Consider the following 10,271-nt stretch of genomic DNA (forward strand, 5'->3'; position numbering starts at 1 on the left):
CTCATTCAAGTACTTAAACTTGTGTAGAAGAAAGTAGCATCTGTTTTCTTTAATTAATTAATTATTTAGATTTTATATATTGACATATCAGAGTACCAACAATATTAAAAATATCCTGTGGCAGTCTAACTGTTCAGCTACCTACATGGTATAAAAAGATAAGGAGTAAATTGTCTAAATGAAATATCAACACTGTCTTTTTAAATTATATTCCTTTAAAAATTATATTACAAGAGGATTCTGCATGACTCCTTCCTTACACACAAATATAAAATGATGCATAAGCTTTACCAAAAAATAAAAATTAATGTTTTAAGACAGCTTACATTGTGCACATTTTTCTGATTGACCATTCATATTCTTAAAACATAAATTAATTTCAGTAAATATCTCCCCTAAAGAGCTCTAAACTGCCAGCTCATGGTGATCCAAATTATTTGCTCTGAATAATTTATCTCCACATAAAGCTAACATAAAATTCAGTCTAGCAATTAGCATGACGGGGTTGTTGTCAGATACTCCTACTGTACACTGAGACTGATACACTCACTGAGGATGTGATGGACAGTTGAACAAGTCTATCTGCCCCTGACAGAAGTCTGCTCTGGTACCATTCTGTGAATTATATAGGTCAATGACTTGTACTGCTTGCTTAATACCTTGAAAATTGTCTTTATGTACTTGCTTAAATAAGAGATGGAAATATGCTTAAGCTGAGTTTGCATCCCCTTTGTGCTAGATGTCTGTAAATATTTCATTGAATAAGCTTATTGGCAGGATGTTCATGAAAGCAAGTTTTAAGCCTGCATTAAGGAATATGAAATTTGGACCTTAAAATATGAGTATTTATTCCTTGCATTCAGTTCTCAGAATTATACATCTAATTAGGAAATAGATGTCATCAGACTTAAATAGACATAAAAATGAGGAAAATACTTTATGAAAATAGTCTGTATTTTACTATTGCCACTATTTCTCTATGTTTGGTAACTCTCAGTCAAGCCAGAAAAAGTAAGGAAAGCCAATACCAATAAATGCAGAATGAAAACAATATTAATGAGCATGTTAATGACTCTTCACTTTAATTTGAGTCTGGTATAAATTATCCTTTAATTTTAAAGACCAAAAGTCAAAACACATGGATTTTTTTTTCTGATTCCTGCATGTTAGGAAACTGAATCATCAAAAATATCTAGACTTTGCTATGAAGCAGAAAAGAAAGCGTGATATTTCCTTGAAAACAAGATACAGACTACTGGGGCAAAAGAGAAGTTTGGGGTCACTCTTGCTTGTATCACCTGACAGAATAAAGGCACTACAGATTTTAAATACTGTTTCTGGGGAGAAATTTGTGTGGGAGAAATGTATGTGTGTGTGCAGTTGTATGGGTCAGTTGTAACTGCATATTACTAATGCCTTGGCATATGTTTTAACTAGATAAAACACCACTACTTTTAAGATCAGAAGACACAATTGTAGCAAGTTAGGAAGGAGACATACATGCCATTGAACTTCTACAGATTAACTCAACTCCAAAAAATGCTGAAAAAAGATTAAGACCTATCTGAGAAAATATATAGAAAAGGATGCTTTTTGCAAGAAGATCGCTCTTTAGTTTTCCAGGACTTGACTCCACATGTAATTTATTCAATCTGAAATAACAAATTGGCAAAAAGTGATTGGCAATATATTACTATTTATGTTTTATTTTATTTAAGGTATTGTTTTATTCCAAGTATAAGAAACTATGTTCATTGCTATTCATGTGTGCTGTTTTTATTTTGTGAACACAGAAGCTTTGTTCATATAAGAATTTCACAACCTACTAGAAGAATTCCAAGTGCAGCCACAGAAGAAAGAATATAATTAATAGATGTCTACACTGTTTCTTAACAGCTGGCTCTGCATATTTCCATGATTACAGCAGGAGATTTCCAGGAGGTAAGCTGTGCAGAATGGATTTGAAACTTTTTGTTTGAAGACAACATATCTCCACTATGACTCAGACTGCTTTTATTACCATGTCTGGGACTTGTCATTAGAGCTTTGATTAAGTTCCCATTTCTAGGAGAATAAGAAGAGTGTGGAATGACAGTAATTCAAGATTTCTAGAATCATTAGCCTTTTTTTTTTTTTTTTTTTCACTTCAGCTAGTGAGGCTGCGTGCCAAGAAATTAAGTACAGAGTGCATTGGCTGCATTTATTAGTGACCTTCTCTTGACAAAAAAAGAAAGCCAAAACAAAACCAGAAGCTCTCTTGGTATATAACTTCACTAATCAAAGAAACAATATGCAACCCATTCTTTAGATCTGTTGATAAACATTCATACTCTAATTTACAAGCTCAAGTTATTTCTGTAGTCAAGTGATAATAGAAAACTTATTTTCTTGCAAGGTTTGACTTCCTTTTAAAAGAAAAACAATGACAGAAGGCTGTTTAAAAATTTCAAGAAAGATTATTTTTATTCTGAGATCAAGTATACTGAATTTAAACTAATTTTTATCCTTTGGACTCAGTAGAATTATCAATTATTTATTTTTCTGAAAAAGAGATCTAAATGTGAGTCCAAACTTCAGGCAGTTTCAACTCATGAATGCCTATTAATCAAAAGAATGCAGTTATTCCGTAAAGAAAATTATGATTTTCAGTTAGGTCATGACATGTCATAAAACATCATCGAGGGACATATTACCCTTTATACAAATCACCCTTTTTTTCCTTCCAAAAGGATCTCTGAAGACATTTAAGTGTTACAAGTGAATTTGATATTGTTCTGCATGTAAATATATGAAAGTTGCTAACAGTGTGCTTGCAAATGGAAAAGGATAAAAAATATGAATAATGCATGGCAAGCCAAATGCAAGTGTAGAATTATGACATCCTTTAAATGGAATCTATTCAGATTTAAATATCTGCAATAGATCATAAATATTTTTTGTAGTCAACTAAATTTAACAATTTCCCGAGAATAAATGTTTAACTAGCCTTATGTTTGTAGCATATTTCTTCCCTGTGTATAAAGCAATCATTCTGCATATGACTGGTGAAAATTAAACCTGCAATTAAAGTCTATTCTCAGTGTTACATGTGGCTATGGTTCTAGTCACTTCAACTACACTTTAGAGAATTTTCTGCAGGCTTCTGATGTAAGAACTACTTTAACAAAACTAGGGGAACCTCATTTACTTGTTGGATTTGCCTTCATGTCAAGATTTTTGATATCTTTAATGTCAATATAGGGACTTCTTATCTGCAAGTCTACTGCATGAAGGAATCAGTAATATTTTGAAGGAATCAGTAATATTTATTATACCTCTTGATATTCCAAGATGAAAGATGCAATAAAAATGAAATGTATTATTGCTATCATTCTCTAATTTAAGAACATTGAGTCCTTCATGCTTTAACTGACTTTTATGTGAATTCTACATTTTTGTCATTTAGCAATTATGCTATAAAAATTAAAGGCTTGGAACTAATTTTTTGATTAGCATAAGTGTTTTGATATGAATATTTTGCCAATACAGTTAAGCTTAATACAAGAAATTAGAAACTAGAAATTATTAAGCCATTTTGACTATCCATACTTTGTGCAATTTGAAATAGTTTGCTTGACACGCAATTGCTTTCTTGTTACCGTGAGTTTAAATAAAGGTCATAAATAGTTTTGGGCTATTACTGTTCTAGTTCTCAAAATCTTTTGGGAAGTGAATGCATGCATCCTTTAAGGTGTCAAAAAAAAAAAACCAACCCACAAAAAACCCAAAAAAACCCAAAAAAACCAAACCAAACAAAAAAAAACAACAACAAAACCCAAAAAACCACCTACCAAAACAAAACAAAACAACACCACAACCATAAACAAAAAACAAACAAACAAACAAAGAAAACAATCCCCAAAATCTCCAACGCCAAAAACCACCCCAAAATAATTTTAAAAAACAAGAAAAACAACTCACAAAACTGAAAGGAAAATAAGTGAAATCTAGACACAAAGTAACTCAAAAATACACTGAGAAACTCAGTTGCCCCCAGTTGTTTGTTTCCGAATAACCTTGATAACGGTGAGTAACTCAGTGTTGTTGTGTTAGTTAAATGCAAAGAGAATTTTGGAAGAGTTTTTCATCCTCACCTCCACCAGGCCTGGAATTAGCAAAGAAAGTTCTTTGTGTGGTCTTGACAATGTTTGAGACAGGCAACTATGCTCTTTAAATCCTTACAATTTGTTAAGACTGCAGAGTCATAGCAGTAACAGTTCTGCTGTTTATGTGGATAAAAGCCCAGTCAAGAATTTTTAACAAGCTTTTGGTCATCCCTGTTGTCTAAACCAAGATATACGTCTTTCAAGACAGATTTTACTATCTCCAAATAAATCTAAGCAGATTTCTATTAGAAACATTTATAGCAAAATGTGCGTCTTAAAATGATCAGGTAAACTAGGCCTTTAGAGACCCTGTTTATCTCAAATGTAAAAGTATTCCAGACTGCCATTTCATGTACAAGCATTGAAAATAGTAGACAAAAGTTAAGCTCTCCCACTCTGTAGGAGAGGTTTCAGAGTATTTCAGAAATTGGAAAATGTGTCTTTCAGAGAGATTTGAGAATCAGTGAATCATAGAAAGCTTGGGATTGAAGAGACCTTAAAAATTACCTAATTCCAACCTCTCAGCCATGGGTAGAGACATCTGTTACTAGACCAGAGTTATTCAGAGCTCCACCCAGCATGGCCTTGAACACTTCCAGGGACAGGGCATCCACAGCTTCTCTGTGCAACCTGTTCCAGTGCCTCATTACCTTCACAGTAAAGAATGTCTTCCTAATCTCTAATCGAAGCCTGCCCTCTTTCAGTTTGAATCCATTGTTCCCCTTCCTATGCTCACATGCTCTTATAAATAACCTCTGTAAATAGCATCTTTGTTGTAGACTCTAAATCTTTTTCATCTTTTTAAAGAGAGGTCAGGAAGTAATCTAATGCACCTTTTAAAGTCACCTAAAGGATTTAATTTGTTAAAGATTTCCATAAAATATGAAAGCAGATCAAAGGCCACTACTTTTACTATGATTACTACTACGATTAATTGTTGTAGTATCTTGGGGTGCATCCCCTTCATCCTTGACGACTGTCAATTGAATGTAAGAAACCTAGTGTGACACAGAGAATAGGAATCTCTGCAAACTGTATTGCATGCAAGGTCAGTTGATGCTAGAAGTCCATTTTAATTATTAAAACCTATTAATATGTAATTAGCATTATTTGTTACATGGCCACTGCTGGGGAAAAATCCCTTGGACTATACTTGTTACTTATTTCTGTAATTATATCCATTAAGGAGTCCTCATAGTTTCTGTGCTTTCTAATGTGACAGGTTGTCAAGCCTTAAAAATGATGTCTTGGTTTTTTTTTTAAATCCATCTTACAAACATCATGTTTTATTGGTATTAATAAAACTCAAAACACCTTAATGGTGTTTTATAGGATATTGACCAAATAATTTTATCTGAATATTTTGCTTGATTTCTGTGTATTAGTCACTGATATCATAAAAGCAGACAGATGTTTCACAGATGTGGAAGAATATGGGCTCATTAAAAATTAAGATGTTCAGTTTCATAATTGCATAAACTATATAGCTATGTACCTCATAAGGAATTTTTTATACTGCACAGGAATGTAGAGAAAGAAGACATTAAAAACATTTTTTTTTCCTCTGTTACATTTTGCATATGCAAATTCTAACTGCAGACCTCTGTGTGCCTGTGCATTTTTTTCTTTTCTGTTTATTTTCTTTTAACAGAAGTTGCTGAAATCTCTGGCTACTTTGATCATGTAATTTTGACAAGTAGCTGTTGTTTGTTCCCCCACTCCTCCAGGCCCACATTCTCTGCTGTCATATGTCACTACTGGTTGTGTCAATCACACATCTCCACAACAAGTGCTGTTAGAGAAGAGCAGAGAGTGATAGTTAAAATGTCTAACCAATTTAAAAACATATGTTATAATACTATAACGCTAAGCCCCACATAATTGTCGTAGCATAATAGATGTATTTAAGACCAGCATGTGCATTCTAATAAAATTGCATACATAATGGAGATTTACAAAAAATTACATGTGTTCTGAAGCCTTTTGCAAAGCCTGTGTTTATTCCTTTTTTGATAAATTTTGAAATTAGAATTTGACCATTTTCTAAGGCTCAAAAGTCTTCAGTAATGTCTAGTGGATAGAAGTGAGAAGAAAAATAATATTTTGAGAAAGACAAATAGAGGATAGTGAAGGACATTGTGCTCACAAAGAAAAAGCAATCATGGACTGTTTTGTATTATTTTGCTGTAAAAAAATTTCCACTAGGATTAGAAATTTTAGATTAAGAAAGAAATGTGTCATATTACCCCCCCCCCCCCCCCCCCGAATTAAGAAAACTGGTTGTTCAGCTGTTTTACAAACTAGATGTACTGGTTTTGGCTGGGATAGAGTTAATGTTCTTCAGAGTGCCTGGTATGGGACCCTGTTTTTGATTTCTGCTGACAACAGAGTTGGTGACAGAGGGATGTTTTAGGTAGGTATTGCTAAGCAGTACTTACACAGAACCAATGCCTTCTCTGCTCCTTACTCCACAGAACCAGCAAGTAGGCTAGGGGTGCACAAGAAGCTGACAGGGGACACAGCCAGGAGAGACAGACAGTCCCCCACTGACCAAAGGGATATTCCAGACTACATGGTGTCATGCTCAGCATATAAGGCTGGGGGAGGAAGAGGAAGGTAGGAAGGGGAGTGATGACACTTTTTATTCCCAAGTTATTACTACACATGATGGAGCCCTGCTTTTCTGGAGATGGCTGAACACCAGCCTGCCCATGGAAAGTGGTGAATAAATTCCTTGTTTTGCTTTGTTTGCATGTGCTGCTTTTGCTTTCCCTATTAAACTGTCTTTATCTCAGCCCACAGGATTTCTAAGTTTTACCCTTCTCTCCCCTATCCCACCATGGAGAAGTGACTGAGTAGCGGCATGGACCTTTCTGGTTGGGGTCATACCACAACTCTGGCAAACCTGCAAAGCAGCCAACAAAATCCTCATATTAGCTCTAGAAATGCATATTACATTGATTTGCAGTAAAACACAGCAAGGTAGCACTAAACTTTTGAGTGGTCTCTGCAGTATATTTTCTTGTTTTGGGTGAATGGAACGTACAAGCGGCTGTTGTAGTACATCACTAGAATTAGTTTCTTGGGATTAGCATAATGCTATTCTATGAATCCTCCTTTCCATTTTATGGCTTCTGTGTGGCTGTTTGTTTATAGAAAATCCTATCAATCACCTGGATTCATTAGAAGTCTGCTTGAACAGCATAGGTCTGTATAATTTTCTCTACCATTATTTTTAAAACTGTGCATGGGAAAACAGAGTCTATGCAATTTTTTATTCAGTATAACACTGTCCTTTGAGAGGTAGTCTAGATTTACATCAAGGCTGATTACACCAAGATACGATCTAACTGCTAAAAAAAGTATGTAAAAAATATCCACAGTTTCCATTAAAAAGGGATCATTTTGATATAGGAAAGTTGTTTAGTCTGGGATAGCTGGGAAAAGGTTTTGTTAATGCTATTCCAGAATAATGATATTCAGGCACTGCCTAACAACCGATTTCAACATAAAGGTTTGGAAACTCTAGAGAAACCTACTTCTGCAGATACAGATTTAAAAATGGCTTTGAAATTTTTCCTCAGTAAAGTCAGGTCTACTGTGGGGAAACCTTTCCTTTTCCTCACCTTCTTTTCTTTCCTCTGCTCCTTACCCAAGTCATATTAGGAATGTAATTAGCTGAAGAAAGCTTCTATATGTAACATTACATAAGTCTTTTAGGTACTTGCTCTGAAAGTTACATGGTTGTAGGAATTCAACTAATGTAAAAGAGTCTTTAAGTACTGAATGCATAATTAACTATTTTCACATTGAAACAGGAAGGATGTTGTTCTCATGACTTTGTGGGGGAATTATTCCAAGTTGTTGGATTTTTTTAATGTGTATGAGGGAGTGAAGCTGTGAGTTTGCTGTATCCAATGGGAAAAACCAGTTAAAAAGGGCCAAAATGGCATTTTAAATTTTTTGTTTGGATTGTGGATTGGTCCCTTGGAACAATCTTTCTTAAAACTTTTTTATTTTCACAGCTCATTATGAGTTAGGTGTTTATCTTGGTGTAATAGTTGCTTGTTTTCCACATATCTTCCAAACCTTGCTGTCTTTCTCACCTTACTTTTATAATTTCAACATTTGGATATGTATTTAGTCACATTCTTGTACATATTATTAAAAAAAAGGCGCTAAAGATAAATAGCATGTATCCTTCTGCACTGTGCAAATATTTAAATCCTTTGACATAACTAAAGCCTCTATAAAATTTCAACTCCATGGAAAATTCAGAAGTTTCCCACCTCATTCAAAAACAACTCCAAACCATATTTGAATTAATCTTTCTAGTAGTAATGAAAACTAGAAGAGAGTAATTAACCATGTGAATTAACTTAGAGGATCAATATGAAGGTATGAATCGCGTACTTGTAAATTCTCTTTTTTTCTCTAAGATTTAGTGGAGAAAGAACTGTCGCTTATTGAGTCTGAATAGAAAAGCTAAGTTTCTTCTTGTTTTTATTGTTTTTTAGTCAGCTTAATATATGTTAGATTATTTTTTTTCATGTCTTTAATATAACCTCACTTTAGGTAAGTTAGTATGTCAAAGTTCTTTTATATTGAAGCCTTTTGTTTCATCTGTATTTAACCTGTAGATGGAAAAAATTTACATTACACAATGGATCTGTTCAAAACAGAGGTAATGCCTACTAAATAGAAGTTCCTTAAAACTCTTCATGCTGATCCTAATGGATGAAATATGCTATACACTGTTATTTGCCCCAGTATTTCAGTGGCTTTAAGGTCATTCTGTGCATATTCTGTGAGCCATAAACTGAGACATTTTTCAGAATAATTTAGTTAGAGGAAGGACAAAATTTTAGATATAACACATAATGCTTAGTTTTCTTCATGCTTGAGTATACTGCCCCAGTTTCTCTGCCTTTCTTATCATTCATTACTCATATTGAGATAGCATCTCTGAGGCATAGGTGCCCTTCTATGCATTGTGTAAAAATAAGGAAAAGAAGTTTCCTGCCTTGAGAAGGAAGAGAAGCTGCCTTGATTTTATTATTTGGAAAGTACTGAAGGGGAGTTTTAGTGAGCAAGTGATGAAGGGGTTTAACACTTTCTGCCCATTTTCTGGGGGATCACAGGGTCATACTCTCTTTCTTCCTCAGTTTCCAAAGCAAAAAAGTAGCTCAAGTTGAAATCTTTAAACGTGAAGCTTGTTTTCCAAACTGCATAATCAAACCCACCCATTGGAATTGAAGGGAACTACACACTGGATCTTAAGACCTGACATCTTTCTCAATTATAGTTACCTCATGGAGCAGTGCAAATAGTGTTGGGTGGAACTGTGATCAGAATAGGAGAGTAACAGCAACAGTTTTACCCCAGTCTCAGCAAAATACATGTTGTCTGTCAACCCCTCTAATATATACTTTAGGGCAGAATTTGTGATCGACAGCTTTCAAACATTTCCCATATTCACTGCATTAATCTTCTTACTTTACGTGCAAGAACAGCAGCTAAAAGAGCCTGTGATAACAAAACTTATTTGAGATTTCATCAGTAACTCCTGCCACAATTTGTTGGGTTTCTATCAATCAAATGTATATAAATTTAAAGGAAATTTATTAAAATTTTAAATAGCTCAGTGATATTGTTCCTTGCTACTGTCATTTATAAAACTGTCCAGATGGGGTCAAGTATCTAGTCAACACACTACTGCAAATATAACTGAAATTTCTTTATTGTTTTGAAAAGTTTTATTTGACTTTGGATAAGGAGAAAAAAAAATGCAGAGAGGAAATATAGTATTCTGCAATAGCAGTTACATGCTGATTCTGTTTGAATTTAATGTGCATGAAATAAAGTTTATACAAATTATTCCCCTTTCCCCTTTCCCATTTGTTCTGCAAACTCTTTCTTTGGCATTTGTTGAACAGAGTTCTTGCTGGTGAATCTGAGCTCTATTTCCCATTTTATTCATTGTAAAGAAATGTTCAAATGACCAGTCAGCTACCAAAAAATTGAAATATCTCTTTTATTGACTATAATTTGCTGGAAGAATAAATTATATATAACGTGAGCTTTAAAATCCTGGACAGGTGCTAAATGCTACAGAAGGTAAAGAAA

The sequence above is a fragment of the Prinia subflava genome, chromosome 3 (assembly GCF_021018805.1).
Source record: "Prinia subflava isolate CZ2003 ecotype Zambia chromosome 3, Cam_Psub_1.2, whole genome shotgun sequence".
Lineage (NCBI taxonomy): Eukaryota > Metazoa > Chordata > Aves > Passeriformes > Cisticolidae > Prinia > Prinia subflava.